Here is a 12,459-nt window from a genome sequence, read left to right as displayed (position 1 = left end):
GCCAAACAGGTCTGTAAGGCCTGTTTTAGACTTATGACCTCTAGAACTGTAAGATCACAAATTTTTGTTGTTTTAAGCCACAAATTGTTGTTACACAGCAATAGGCAACTAATAGAACTAGAATCAAAGGAAAGACTGAGAGCATGAAGATTATACATGAGACTTTTAAAATATTTTATTTCAATAGGTTTTTGGGAAATCCATGGTGTTTGGTTACATGAGTAAGTTCTTTAGCGGTGATTTCTGAGCCTGGTACAACAATCACCTAAGAGCAGTGTACACTGTACCCAATGTGTAGTCTTTTATCCCTCACCCCACCACCTTTATCATTCATATGCCTTTGTGTCCTCATAACTTAGCTCCCACTTATGAATGAGAATATACAATGTTTGGTTTTCCATTCCTGAGTTTCTTCAGTTCTTTAAGGAATCTCCATGTTAGTTTACATTCCCACAAACAGTATAAAAATGTTCCCTTTTTCACCACATCCACATCAACATCTATTTTTTGATTTTTTGATTGTGGCCATTCTTGCAGGAGTAAGGTGGTATTACATTGTGGTTTCGATTTGCATTACCCTGATAGTTAGTGATGTTGAACATTTTTTCACATGTTTGTTGGCCATTTGTAGATCTTTTTTTGAGAATTTTCTATTCATTTCCTTAGTCTATTTTTTGATGGGATTGTTTTTTTCTTGCTGATTTGAGTTCCTTGTAGATTCTGGATATTATGGATGTATAGATTGTGAAGATTTTCTCCCACTCTGGGTTGTCTGTTTACTCTGCTGATTATGTCTTTTGCTGTGTAGAAGCCTTTTAGTTTAATTCAGTCCCATCTCTTTATCTTTGTTTTTGAGGCATGGGACTTTTGATAGAATCTACATCTTGCTTTGCTCAGATTGGCTTAACCTTACATTGATTCTGATCCATCGTCAAGTCTTGAAGATTGCAAGTTGCAGTCTCTTCCATGGAAATCTGAGAAGGGTTAATGGTATAAGCCAGTGGTACCTTCTGCTGCAACTGGTGTTGAAGCAGGAATTAATATTATCATTACCTTCTTTTACTACCTATTCTAGATTTCCTTTATGCCAGGTCAGCATTTAAGGTGGTTTAAGTTGCTTGTGACCTTTAGGCTTTCAACCTTGTGGGACTTGAACCTTTAGTTGCCTTGCCTTTTTTGAACCATGGTTGCTATAATTTCCTGTTTACCCTATTACCAAGCATGGAAATATCCTGCATTCCAGACAGATTGCTCCCTAATCCCATTGTGTACAACAGGCCCTTATAATCAGGGTCACTTATCACTGCTTGTATATTTATTCCTTTCTTTGCTTGCTTGTTCATCAGTATGCGAAGCCCAGAGTGACCAAGTGGTGGTGTGGCTTTAGGCTCTGCAAACGCCTACTGTGCCCTCTGCTGGAAGCATGACCCTCAGGATCTCTAGTACAGCAGAGATTTTAAATTGTGGGGAGAGGAAACCCACATGCCATAAGTGAATTACTGGGAGTGATGGTGAAGAGTCAATCTAACTTCTACCCCTTGGTTTCTAAACCCGTGTATCTTAGGTATTAGGGATATAATACCCTAGCCAGTTCAGTGCATATACTGCATCTCAATTGACCAGCAGAATGACTTCTTAATTGAGCTTTTAATGTAATGCACCACTTTATGATTTTGTTAGCCTGGCAGTTTCTACGTGATGTGGTATATGGTGTAGGACCAGTGGATGCCATGGCCATGTGCTTAATGTTGTATCTTCTTCACCATTAAACGAGTGCTTTGTTTTGAGGTAATGTTAAGGTGAATCCCAGATTGGTTAAGCCAACATTTTGAAGCCACTGAAGTACTGTAAATGTCCAGCAACACTCAGGGCAGGAAAGGCAAACTTTCCCGAGTATTTCTAGAGTATGTGTAAATTCTGCTTCCTGTGGAATGCAAAGGTTCCAATTCCATCCTGCCACCTGCTCAGTTCTATGTCTAATAAGTTGTTTCTTGCATTCTGCAGTGAGCCTAATTTTGCTAGATTTTTTTTCTCTTATTAGGTAGGACTTTTAATTATATTTTCAGAAATAAGTTTTTTTTTCATAATGGGGATGTGATGAACAGTTTTCACTTTAACATAGTCAGCTGTATGATTCCATTTGTATAGAATTCAAGAAAAGGCAAACTGATGACAGCCCATCAGTGCTTGCTAGTAGGGAGAGAAATGACTGTAAAGGGGCACAATATAACTTTTCTTGAGTGATGGAAATATTTTAAATATTGATTGTGTTGTGGGTTACATGACTGTATACATTTATCAAAACTCATTAAACTGTACACTTAAAATTAGTTTTGTATGTGAATTATATCTCAAAGCTGATTTTGAAGAAGTAAGAGGAATTAATGTACTTTTTTTTTTCATAGTATCTTTTCCTTTGTGGTTTATGCTTTCTGATTCTTAAGTTTGATAAACTCTTCTCTACACTGGGGTATTTTTTTCTAATTTTCCAATTCATTAATTGCTCTTTATTTCCCTTATTGTCTCAAAATAAGGTATGGTAAGACATACTGAGACCAAAAAGACTGTCATGGAAGAAGAGTTTTGTACTCACTCTAACCTAGAAACAGGAGGCAGGCATGTCATAGAAGGCCACATGGGAAAGCACCAACATTTTTCAGGAGGCAGAAGGAGTGAGGAGGAAAGCATAGGCCAGAGCCCTGTATTGTGGTTTCTGTGGAACAGAATGGGCAAGACAGGGTAGGCAAGCTTAAATAAATTTAGGATTGGATAATTTGAATAATTTTGGTGGGTTATAGGTATGGTTGCTGGTTGTCTGGTGTCTGGCCTTGGGGTGTGTTAGGGCAGAAGGAATACTGGCTTGGTATGTGAGAGTTATTTAAAGAAGATGGTTGTGGTATTTGCATAGCAGAGGTGTGTTCAGAGGCAAGTTGCTTGCCGTCTCTAGGAATTAACCCTGGGAGGTACAGTCCCTCCCAGGTCTATAGGGCCCAAGGTGTCAAAACATCATAAAATACAGAAAAAAATTGAGAAGATTAACATACTTATGCTTTCTTTAGGTTTACTCTTTTTTTTTTTTTCTAGTTTCTTGATTGAGAATGTATTAGTTAAGTATATTCAGTCTTACAGTTTTGTTTCAAGAGCATTAGGCTGTAATTTTAGCTGAGCTCCACATTTTGATGGCGTGGTACATTTATTGTCATTCAGTTCTAATTTTTATAGTTTTTATTATTTTAAACTGATTTAGAAGTTCATTTCTAAGTTAACAAATATTTGAAAATGGTGATTTCAACATTGTATAGTGGTTAGAGAAGGTGGTGTTAGATAAAAATTTCTTGAAAAATTTTTTTTAATTGTCATTTTATTTTAAAAATATTTCATGTGTACTTGAAAATAATCATATTTTTATTTTTTGTTTGCTGGAGGATTTTTTATAGCTTTTTTGTTAGATGTTTTTATTTTTTATTTTATTTTTGTTTGGTGTTTTAATTTTTTGTTTGGTGGAGGGTTCTTTATATAACTTTCTTTAGTTATATAAAGTTCTTTATATACCTTAGTAAGTTAGATCAAACTTACTAACTTTGTGGATCAAATATTATGTATACTTACTGGTGTTTGGACATTCTAATCTATCAGTTTCTAATGTAAGTAAATTAGAGGCTCATGCAGTGGTTGAAGATTAATTTTTTTCCTGGAATTCTCTTTTTTTCTTATTTTGATAGCTATGTATAAGGCTTTGGTATGTTTTATTATATATGTATGTATATGTCATGTCTCCATACCTTTTAATGTTACAATACAATTTTGTCTGATGTTAAATTGCCATAACACCTTTTTTTTTTAAAAAAATGTAAAACCTTTTCTTAAAAACAAATTTGCCAGAATATTTTTTCATGTATTTGTTTTCATCTTTTCTCTGTTAATGTTTTAGCTCACTGTTATAAACAGCTTTAGTTGAATTTGTATGTTATTTTTATTTTATTTATTTGTTTTTTTGAGATTGAATCAATCTCTGTTGCCCAGGCTGGAGTGCAGTGGCACAATCTTGGCTCACTGCAACCTCTGCCTCCTGGGTTCAAGTGATTCTCCTGTTGCAGCCTACTGAGTAGCTGGGATTACAGGCACATACCACTACACCTGACTAGTTTTTGTATTTTTAGTAGAGAAAGTGTTTCACCATGTTGGCCAGGCTGGTCTCGAACTCCTGACCTCAGGTGATCCTCCCACCTTGGTCTCCCAAAGTGCCGGGATACAGGTGTGAGCCACCATGTCCAGCCTGTATGTTATCTTTAAATCCAATCTGATAACCTGTTACAAATGAGCTAAATTCATTTACATCTATTTTGATTATGATGTATCTAGATTTTTGTCATCTTGCTTTGTTTGCTACTCTTTTTCTTTGTTTCTTTGATTCTCTTCTCCTTTCCTGTTTTGTTTTATTGATATATAATATTTTACATATTTATGAGGCACATGTGATATTTTGTTACATACATAGGATGTGTAATGATCAAGTAAGGGTATTTGGGATATCTATCACCTTGAGTATTTATCATTTCTATGTGTTGGGAACATTTGAAGTCCTCTCTTCTACCTAGTTTGAAATACACAGTTTGCTAACTGTAGTCATCCTACCCTGTTATAGAATATTAGAATTTATACTTTTTCTTTACCCATGTTTGTGTCCATTGACCAGTCTCTCTTCATTACCCACTACCCATACATCCTTCCTTCTCAGACTTTGGTATCTATCATTCTACTGTCTACTTCCATGAGATTAACCTTTTAAACTCACAGTATGAGTGAGAACATGTTATATTTGTCTTTCTAGTCCTGACTTATTTCACTTAACATAATGATCTCCATGTTCATCCATGTTGCTGCAAATGACATGATTTCATTTTTTTAATGGCCGTATAGTATTCTATTGGGTATATATGCCACATGTATCCATTAATCTGTTTTTTTGTTTATTTGTTTTTAAAGACAGGATCTCATTTTGTCACCTAGGCTGGAGTACAATCATGGTTCACAGCAGTGAGTAGCTAGGACCACAAGCATACACTACCACACCTGGCTAATTAAAAAAAATTTTTTTTGTAGACATGGGGGTCTTACTATGTTGCCTAAGCTGGTCTCAAATTCCTCGGCTCAAGCAGTCCTCTCGCCACAGCCTCCCAGAGTGCTGGGATTACAGACCTAGCACTGTGCCTGGTCTCATATATCTGTTGATGAACACTTAGATTGATTACAAATATTTGCTGTTGTGAATAGTGCTACAATAAACTTGCAAGTGCAGATATCCCTTTGATATGCTGATTTCTTTTCCTTTGGATAACTACCCAGTAGAGGGATTGTGGATCATATGATGGTTCTCTTTTTAGTTTTTTGAGAAATTTTCATACTGTTTTCCAAAAAGTTTGTACTAATTTACATTCTCACCAACACCGTATAAGAATTCCTTTTTCTCTACATCCTCAGCAGTGTCTTTTTTTAGTCTTTTGTTATTTATTTATTTATTGAGACGAAATCTCACTCTGTCACCCAGGCTGGAGTGCAGTGGTATGATCTCAGCTTACGCCAACCTCTACCTCACGGATTCAAGTGATTTTCCTGTCTCAGCCTCCCAAGTAGCTGGGACTACAGGTGTGTGCCACCACACCTGGCCAGCTTTTTTTTGTATTTTAAGTAGAGATGAGGTTTCACCATGTGTTGGCCGGCTGGTTTGGAACTCCTGACCTCAAGTGATCCACCTGCCTTAGCCTCCCAAAGTGCTGGGATTACAAATGTGAGCCACCACACCTGGTCTTTTTTGTTGTTTAAATAATAGCCATTTTAACTTGGGTGAAATGATATTTCACGTGGTTTTGATTAGCATTTCCCTGACGGTTAGTGATGTTTAGCATTTTTTCATATACTTGTTGGCCATTTGTATGCCTTCTTTTGAAAAATACCTATTCATGTTTTTAGTCTACTTTTAAATGGAATTATTGGTGGGGTTTTTGTTGTTGTTGTTGTTTGAATTCCTTGTATATTCTAGGTATTAGTCATTTGTTGAATAGTTTGCACATATTTTCTACCATTCAACAGGCGTCTCTTCACCCTTTTTTTAGACAAATGCTCACTTTAATCACAATTCTAAGTTAATTATTTTCACATTAACATAGATGTTTCTATAAACCAAGAACTGAGTTAAGTATTATACATTTTTAATGGTTAATATGACTTGAACATTAAAAAAAATTGATCAGAAACTAGTTGAAATTATCACCATAGATACGAAATATTAATTACAATTGTTTTTTACACTAAATTCAGATCTAAGCTTTCTAAAAAGCTATATTATCTAGTATCATTATGGGGATGACTAAATACTTGACAACTACTTTCTGAAGAACTGGCTTAACAAAAAGTGACTATTTGAAGAAACAGTTTTTCCTTGTTTATATTTAAAAGAAAAAAGCTAACATTTTTTGCAGTGCTCTCATTTTATCATGAACTGTGGACAATCACAAACAGGTGGATGTTGGCTGGGCGCAGTGGCTCATGCGTGTATTTCCAGCACTTTGGGAGGCTGAGGCGAGTGGATTACTTGAGGTCAGGAGTTTGAAACCAGCCTGGCCAGCATAGTGAAACGCTATCTCTACTAAAAATTCAAAAATTAGCCAGGTGTGGTGGCAGTTGCCTATAATGCCAGCTACTCAGGAGGCTGAGTCATAAGAATCACTTGAACCCTGGAGGTGGAGGTTGTAGTAACCCAAGGTTGCGCCACTGCAGTCCGTCCTGGGTGATAGAGTGAGACTCAGTCTCAAAAACAAACAAACCCCAAAAAACAAAAACCAGCAAAAAACAAAAACAAAAAACACAGGTGGATGCAGTAGTATCAAGAAAAAGCATTTCAAAACATTTCCACTTTTATTAAAGGTTTTGGCAATGAAGCTTTCATTGAATGTCTTTAAATTCCATTTGCTATAGAATAACCATCTAAATAGGAAACACATGCCATAATACAGCAACCATTTTAGTGTGTAAAATAATTCTGAACTCTTACTATAAAAAGATTTGGCTAAAATACAAAACATCTTTGCAATAAAACTGACAATATAGCTTAAGTAGCTTATAAGGTTTCAGAAATGTCTTACGAAAGAAATGAGAATGTTCCCCTGTGCCAGATAATACCGAACAGTTAACTTTAAAGTGCTCTAAACTAGACAAAGCCAGAAAGGCACATCATGTAACTGGAAAAGAACAGTATGTGATGCGGTCTTCCTCCATGTCAAACTGACAGAAAAACAGAATGTGCTCTTCAGAATGAAAGGCATGAGAAGATAATTCTTACAAACAAAGCTCTCCTTGAAATCTTGAAGAGCTTTACAGAGAACATAATTGTAAAATGGCTAGAGATCATTTATAGGACATGTTAATAGATTCCTTTATATTACAATACCTGCCTCAAATATAAAAACATATCAAATATAAACACTCTTGTAAAGCTGGGATTCTGTCAACCACACGTTTTTCTGGTACCACACTCAGCTGCTGGTGGCATTTAGATGCAAAGGTTTAACTCATGCTGATCTGGACAAGCATGGCGGAGACACTGATTTGGAGTCTTCATGGACACTCCTGCCAGTGGGCTGCTGCTATTGCTGCTACTTCCAGATACTGGTGAAACCATTTAGGTCTCTTGCTTTCAGCTGAAGGACTGCATATTTGTAAAGGTTTCCTAGTGGCATCTGAAGAAAAATCTTTTTTGGGGAGGACTGAGATTCTGATTTGACGGCAGCTGGAGCAGTCTACCAAAGTCACCAAAGCATTACATTTGGATTTAGATTTCTTCACTTTCTTTTCTACTGGGGATTTTACCTTCGTTTCTCTCTCTCTCTCTCTCTCTCTCTCTCTGTTTCTTTCTTTCTTGATTTTACCTACCTCCCTCCCTCCCTCCCTCCCTCCCTCCCTCCCTCCCTCCCTCCCTCCCTTCCTTCCTTCCTTCCTTCCTAATAGAGAAGTCTTTATCATTATCCTCACTCTCACCAAAATCAGAATCATTCTCAGAATTTTTTACCAGTTGCAAAGGCTGGTTCGGTGTCATTAGCACTACTATCACCATCACTGCCTTCCAGAAGAATCTTCCTCTGCTATACTACAGCTTTAGATGCTGCATTTCTTTTCTCTTGAGCACCACCATCATCTTCCTCAGCTTAATCTTAATCCAAATCTAAATAATCACTGGCTACACTGCAATTAGAGATATGAGGAAACTTATTCATTGTTTCTGTTCTACTATTGCCATGATTTTCAACACTTAGAGACTTCTGTGCATTATTGGTGACTGTTGGGAAGTTCCTTCACTGATAGAGCTAGTGCAACTTCTCTCTGGTAGAGCTTGTCATTTAGGCATCCTTTTGCTTCTCTCGTAGTGGAATTTCTTGTTTCTGGAGATTGTTCAAATTAGGATTTGGTTTATCTTGTTTTAATTCCTTTCATGTTCTGGATTTCTTGTTTAAAGGTACAGTTGCAGAAACAAAATCATCATCACTGTCAGAGTCATCAAACTAATTGATTGGTTTCTTATGTCTCACAGGCTGTACCATGGTCCTTTTCAAGTATTGATATTTACACTTCTCAAGTTCTTGTTGGCTGTAGTAGCAGTTTCAATTCCTGCCTAAAACTCTAGGGATGCCTATCTGTGCTCTCCCTTCACTCTTTTTTTTTTTTTTTAGAGACGGAGTCTCCTCTGTTGCCAGGCTGGAGTGCAGTGGCACGATGTCGGCTCACTGCAACCTCCTCCTCCTGGGTTCAAGCAATTCTCTTGCCTCAGCCTCTGGAATAGCTGGGACTACAGGCGCATGCCACCATGCCCAGCTAATTTTTGTATTTTTAGTAGAGACGGGGTTTCACCATGTTTGCCAGGATGGTCTTGATCTCTTGACCTCAGGATCTGCCTGCCTTGGCCTCCCAAAGTGCTGGGATTACAGGCGTGAGCCACCACGCCTGGCCTCTTCCTTCACTTTTGGTTGTTTCCTTTGCTGAGTGAAGCTTTTTTGTTTAATATAATCTGTTGGCTCTAAATATGTGTATTTATTTCTGAATTCTCTGCTCTATTCCATTAGTCTGTTTGTCTCTTTTATACCAGTACCATGTTGTTTTCGTTACTATAGCCTTGTAATATATTTTGAAGTCAGGCAGTTTTGTTCTTTTTGCTCAAAATTGTTTTGGTTGTTCGGACTCTTATTTGGTCTCACATGAATTTTAAGATTGCTTTTTCTGTTTCTGTGAAAAATTGGTATTTTGATAGGGACTGCATTAAATCTATAGATTGCTTTGAGCAATGTGGTCATTTTAATGATGTTAATTCTGATCCTTCAGCATGGGATATTTTTCCATTCATTTGTGGTATCTTTATTTTATCCAGTGTTTTATAGTTTTTATAGCTGTTGTAAAAAAGGATTGCCTTATTGATTTCTTTCTCAGCTAGTTTGTTTTATTGATGTATAAAAAACAGGTTTTGGATGTCCATTTTCTTTAATACTACCCTACTTCACAGGTGGATGTATATTGATTTATGTGTGTTGATTTTGTATCCTGCAACTTTACTGAATTTATTTAGCTGAACTAAGAGTTTTTTTGGTGGAACCTAGGTTTTTCTAGATAGAAGGTTATATCATCAGCATAGAGGGACAGTTTGATGTCCTCTTTTCTAATTTGGATGCCTTTACTTTTTTTTTCCTCTTGCCTGATTGGTCTGGCTGGAACTTGCCGTACTATGTTGAATATGAGTGGTTAAAGTGGGCATCCTTGTCTTGTTCTAGTTCTTAGAGGAAAGGGTTTCAACTTTTCAACTTTGAGTATGATGTTAGCTGTGGGTTTGTCATATATGACCTTTGTTAATTTGAGATATGTTTCTTTTGTGCCTAGTTTGTAATGAGTTTTTATTACAAAGGGGCACTGAATTTTATAAAGTGCTTTTTCTGTGTTTATTGAGATGAACATGTGGTTTCGTCCTTTATTCTGTTGATGTTATGAATCATATTTGTTGATTTATGTAACCATCCTTGCCTCTCTGGGATAAATCTCACTGTGGTATATTTGTTGCTGTTGAGACGGAGTCTTGCTTTCTCGCTAGGCTGGAGCGCAGTGGCATGATCTTGGCTCACTGCAACCTCTGCCTCTTGGGTTCCAGTGATTCCCCTGCCTTTAGCCTCCTCAGTAGCTGGGATTACAGGCGCACACCACCACGCCCGGCTAATTTTTTGTATTTTAGTAGAGATGGGGTTTTACAGTGTTGGCCAGAATGGTCTCAATCTCCTAATCTTGTGATCTGCCCACCTTGCCTTCCAAAGTGCTGGGATTATAGGCATGAGCCACTGACCCTGGCCTTTTTTTTTTTTTTTTTTTTAAAGTTATGAATTCAGTTTGCTAGTATATTGAGAATTTATATTGGCCTGTAGTTTTTAAAATTTTTATTTTTTTTCACATCCTTGTCTGGTTTTGGCGTTACGGTAATGTTGGCCTTGTAGTTTGAGTTGGGGACAATTGGTGTTATTCTATGAGTGTTTGGTAGAATTTGGCAGTGAAGATTGGGCACAGTGGCTCATGCCTCTAATCCCAGCACTTTGGGAGGCTGAGGCGGGTAGATCATGAGGTCAGCAGTTCGAGACCAGCCTGCCCAACATGGTGAAACCCCATTTCTACTAAATATACAAAAATTAGCTGGGTGTGGTGGTGCGCACTGATAGTCCCAGCTATTTGGGAGGCTGAGGCAGGAGAATCGCTTCCAGTCCCGGACTTCTCTTTGTTGGGAGACTTTTTATTACTGATTAAATCTCTTTACTCATTGTCAGTCTGTTCACGTTTCATATTTCTTCCTCATTCAATCTTGGAGATTGTATATGTCTAGGAATGTACCCATTTCCTCTCAGTTTTTCAGTATGTTAGTATATCATCGTGTGTAATAGTTTTTAATGATCCTTTGTATTTCTGTGGAATCAATTGTCTCCGTTTTCATTTCTGATTTTATTTGGGTCCTCTCTTTTTATGTTTGTTAATCTAGCAAGGGGTTTATTGATTTGCCTTTGCAAGAAATGAGGTTTTTGTTGTTCCTATGTGCTTTGGAAAAAAAGTTGTTTCATTTAGTTCTGCTCTGATTTTTATTATTTCTTCTACTAATTTGAGTTTTGGTTTGTTCTTTTCTAGTTCCTTAAGGTTCATTGCTAGATCATTTCCTTAAAATCTTACTACTTTTTTGATGTAGGCATTTTTTGAGACAGAGTTTCACTTAGTCACTCAGTCTGGAGTGCAGTGGCATGATCTTGGCCTACTGCAACCTCTGCCTCCGGGGTTCAAGCAATTCTTGTGCCTCAGTCTCCTGAGTAGCTGGGAGTACAGGTGCAAGCCATGGCTCCTGGTCGATTTTTGTATTTTAGGAAAGATGGGGTTTCACCACTTTGCCCAGGCTGGTCTTGAGCTCCGGAGCTCAGGCAGTCCCCCACCTTTGGCCTCTCAGAAAGCTAGGATTACAGGCGTGAGCTACCATACCTGGCCTGTTATTCTTGATTTCTGGTTTTACTCCATTCTTATCTGAGAAGATACTTGATGTGACTTCAGTTTTTAAAAATCTGTTGACACTTGTTTTGTGTCCTAATGTGATCTGTCCTGGAGAGTGTGTCATACGCTGATGAAAAGTATGTTAGATGAAATGTTCTGTAAATGTCTGTTAGGTCTGTTTAGTCTAATATGCAATTTAAATCCAGTGTGGCTTTCTCAATTTTTTTAAAAAATCTAGTTGATCCATTTAACGTTCACAGTGGGGTGTTGATGTTCCTATTATTGTATTGGAATTTATCTCTCCTTGCAGATATTATAATACTTGCTTTATATATCTGGGTACTCCAGTGTTGGGTGCCTATATGTTTGGAATTGTTATATCCTCCTCCTGAATTTTCCCTTTACCGTTATATAATGACTTTGTCTCTTTTTATTGTTTTAGACTTAAAGTTTGTTTTGTTTGATAGAACTGTAGCCACTCCTAGTCACTTTTGGTTTCTGATTGCATGAATATTTTTTTTTCCATCCTTTACTTTCAGCCTATTTGTTTTTACAGGTGAGATGAGTTTCTTGTAGGTAGCACATAGTTGGGTCATGCTTTAAAAACATTAAAAAAAATCTCTTTAATCAGTCTACATATTTTTATTTACTTAAGACAGTTTTGTTCTTGTTGCCCACGCTGGAGTGCAATGGTGTGGTCTTGACTCACTGTAACCTCTGCCTCCTGGGTTCAAGTGATTCTACTGACTTAGCCTCTCAAGTAGCTGAGATTACAGGTACCCACCAACATGCCCAACTAATTTTTATATTTTTTGTAGAAACGGGGTTTCACCATGTTGGCCTGCCTGGTCTCGAACTCCTGACCTCAGGTGATCCACCCGTCTCTACTTCTGAAAGTGAAGGGATTACAGG

The 12,459-nt window shown here is 37.3% G+C and overlaps 1 protein-coding gene and 1 pseudogene across 18 annotated transcripts in view; one reads left to right on the top strand and one right to left on the bottom strand.

Moving 5' to 3' along the window:
* NCK1 (NCK adaptor protein 1) overlaps positions 1 to 12,459 on the top strand; it is a 96,769-nt gene that overhangs the window by 28,849 nt on the left and 55,461 nt on the right. The window lies entirely within an intron of this gene.
* On the bottom strand, positions 7,533 to 8,594 carry LOC108588820 (RAD51-associated protein 1-like; annotated as a pseudogene).

The sequence above is a fragment of the Callithrix jacchus genome, chromosome 17, assembly GCF_049354715.1.
Source record: "Callithrix jacchus isolate 240 chromosome 17, calJac240_pri, whole genome shotgun sequence".
NCBI classification, from domain to species: Eukaryota; Metazoa; Chordata; class Mammalia; order Primates; family Cebidae; genus Callithrix; species Callithrix jacchus.
The sequence above is the reverse complement of the archived record's forward strand: the minus strand, read 5'-3'. Positions and strand labels throughout refer to the sequence as shown.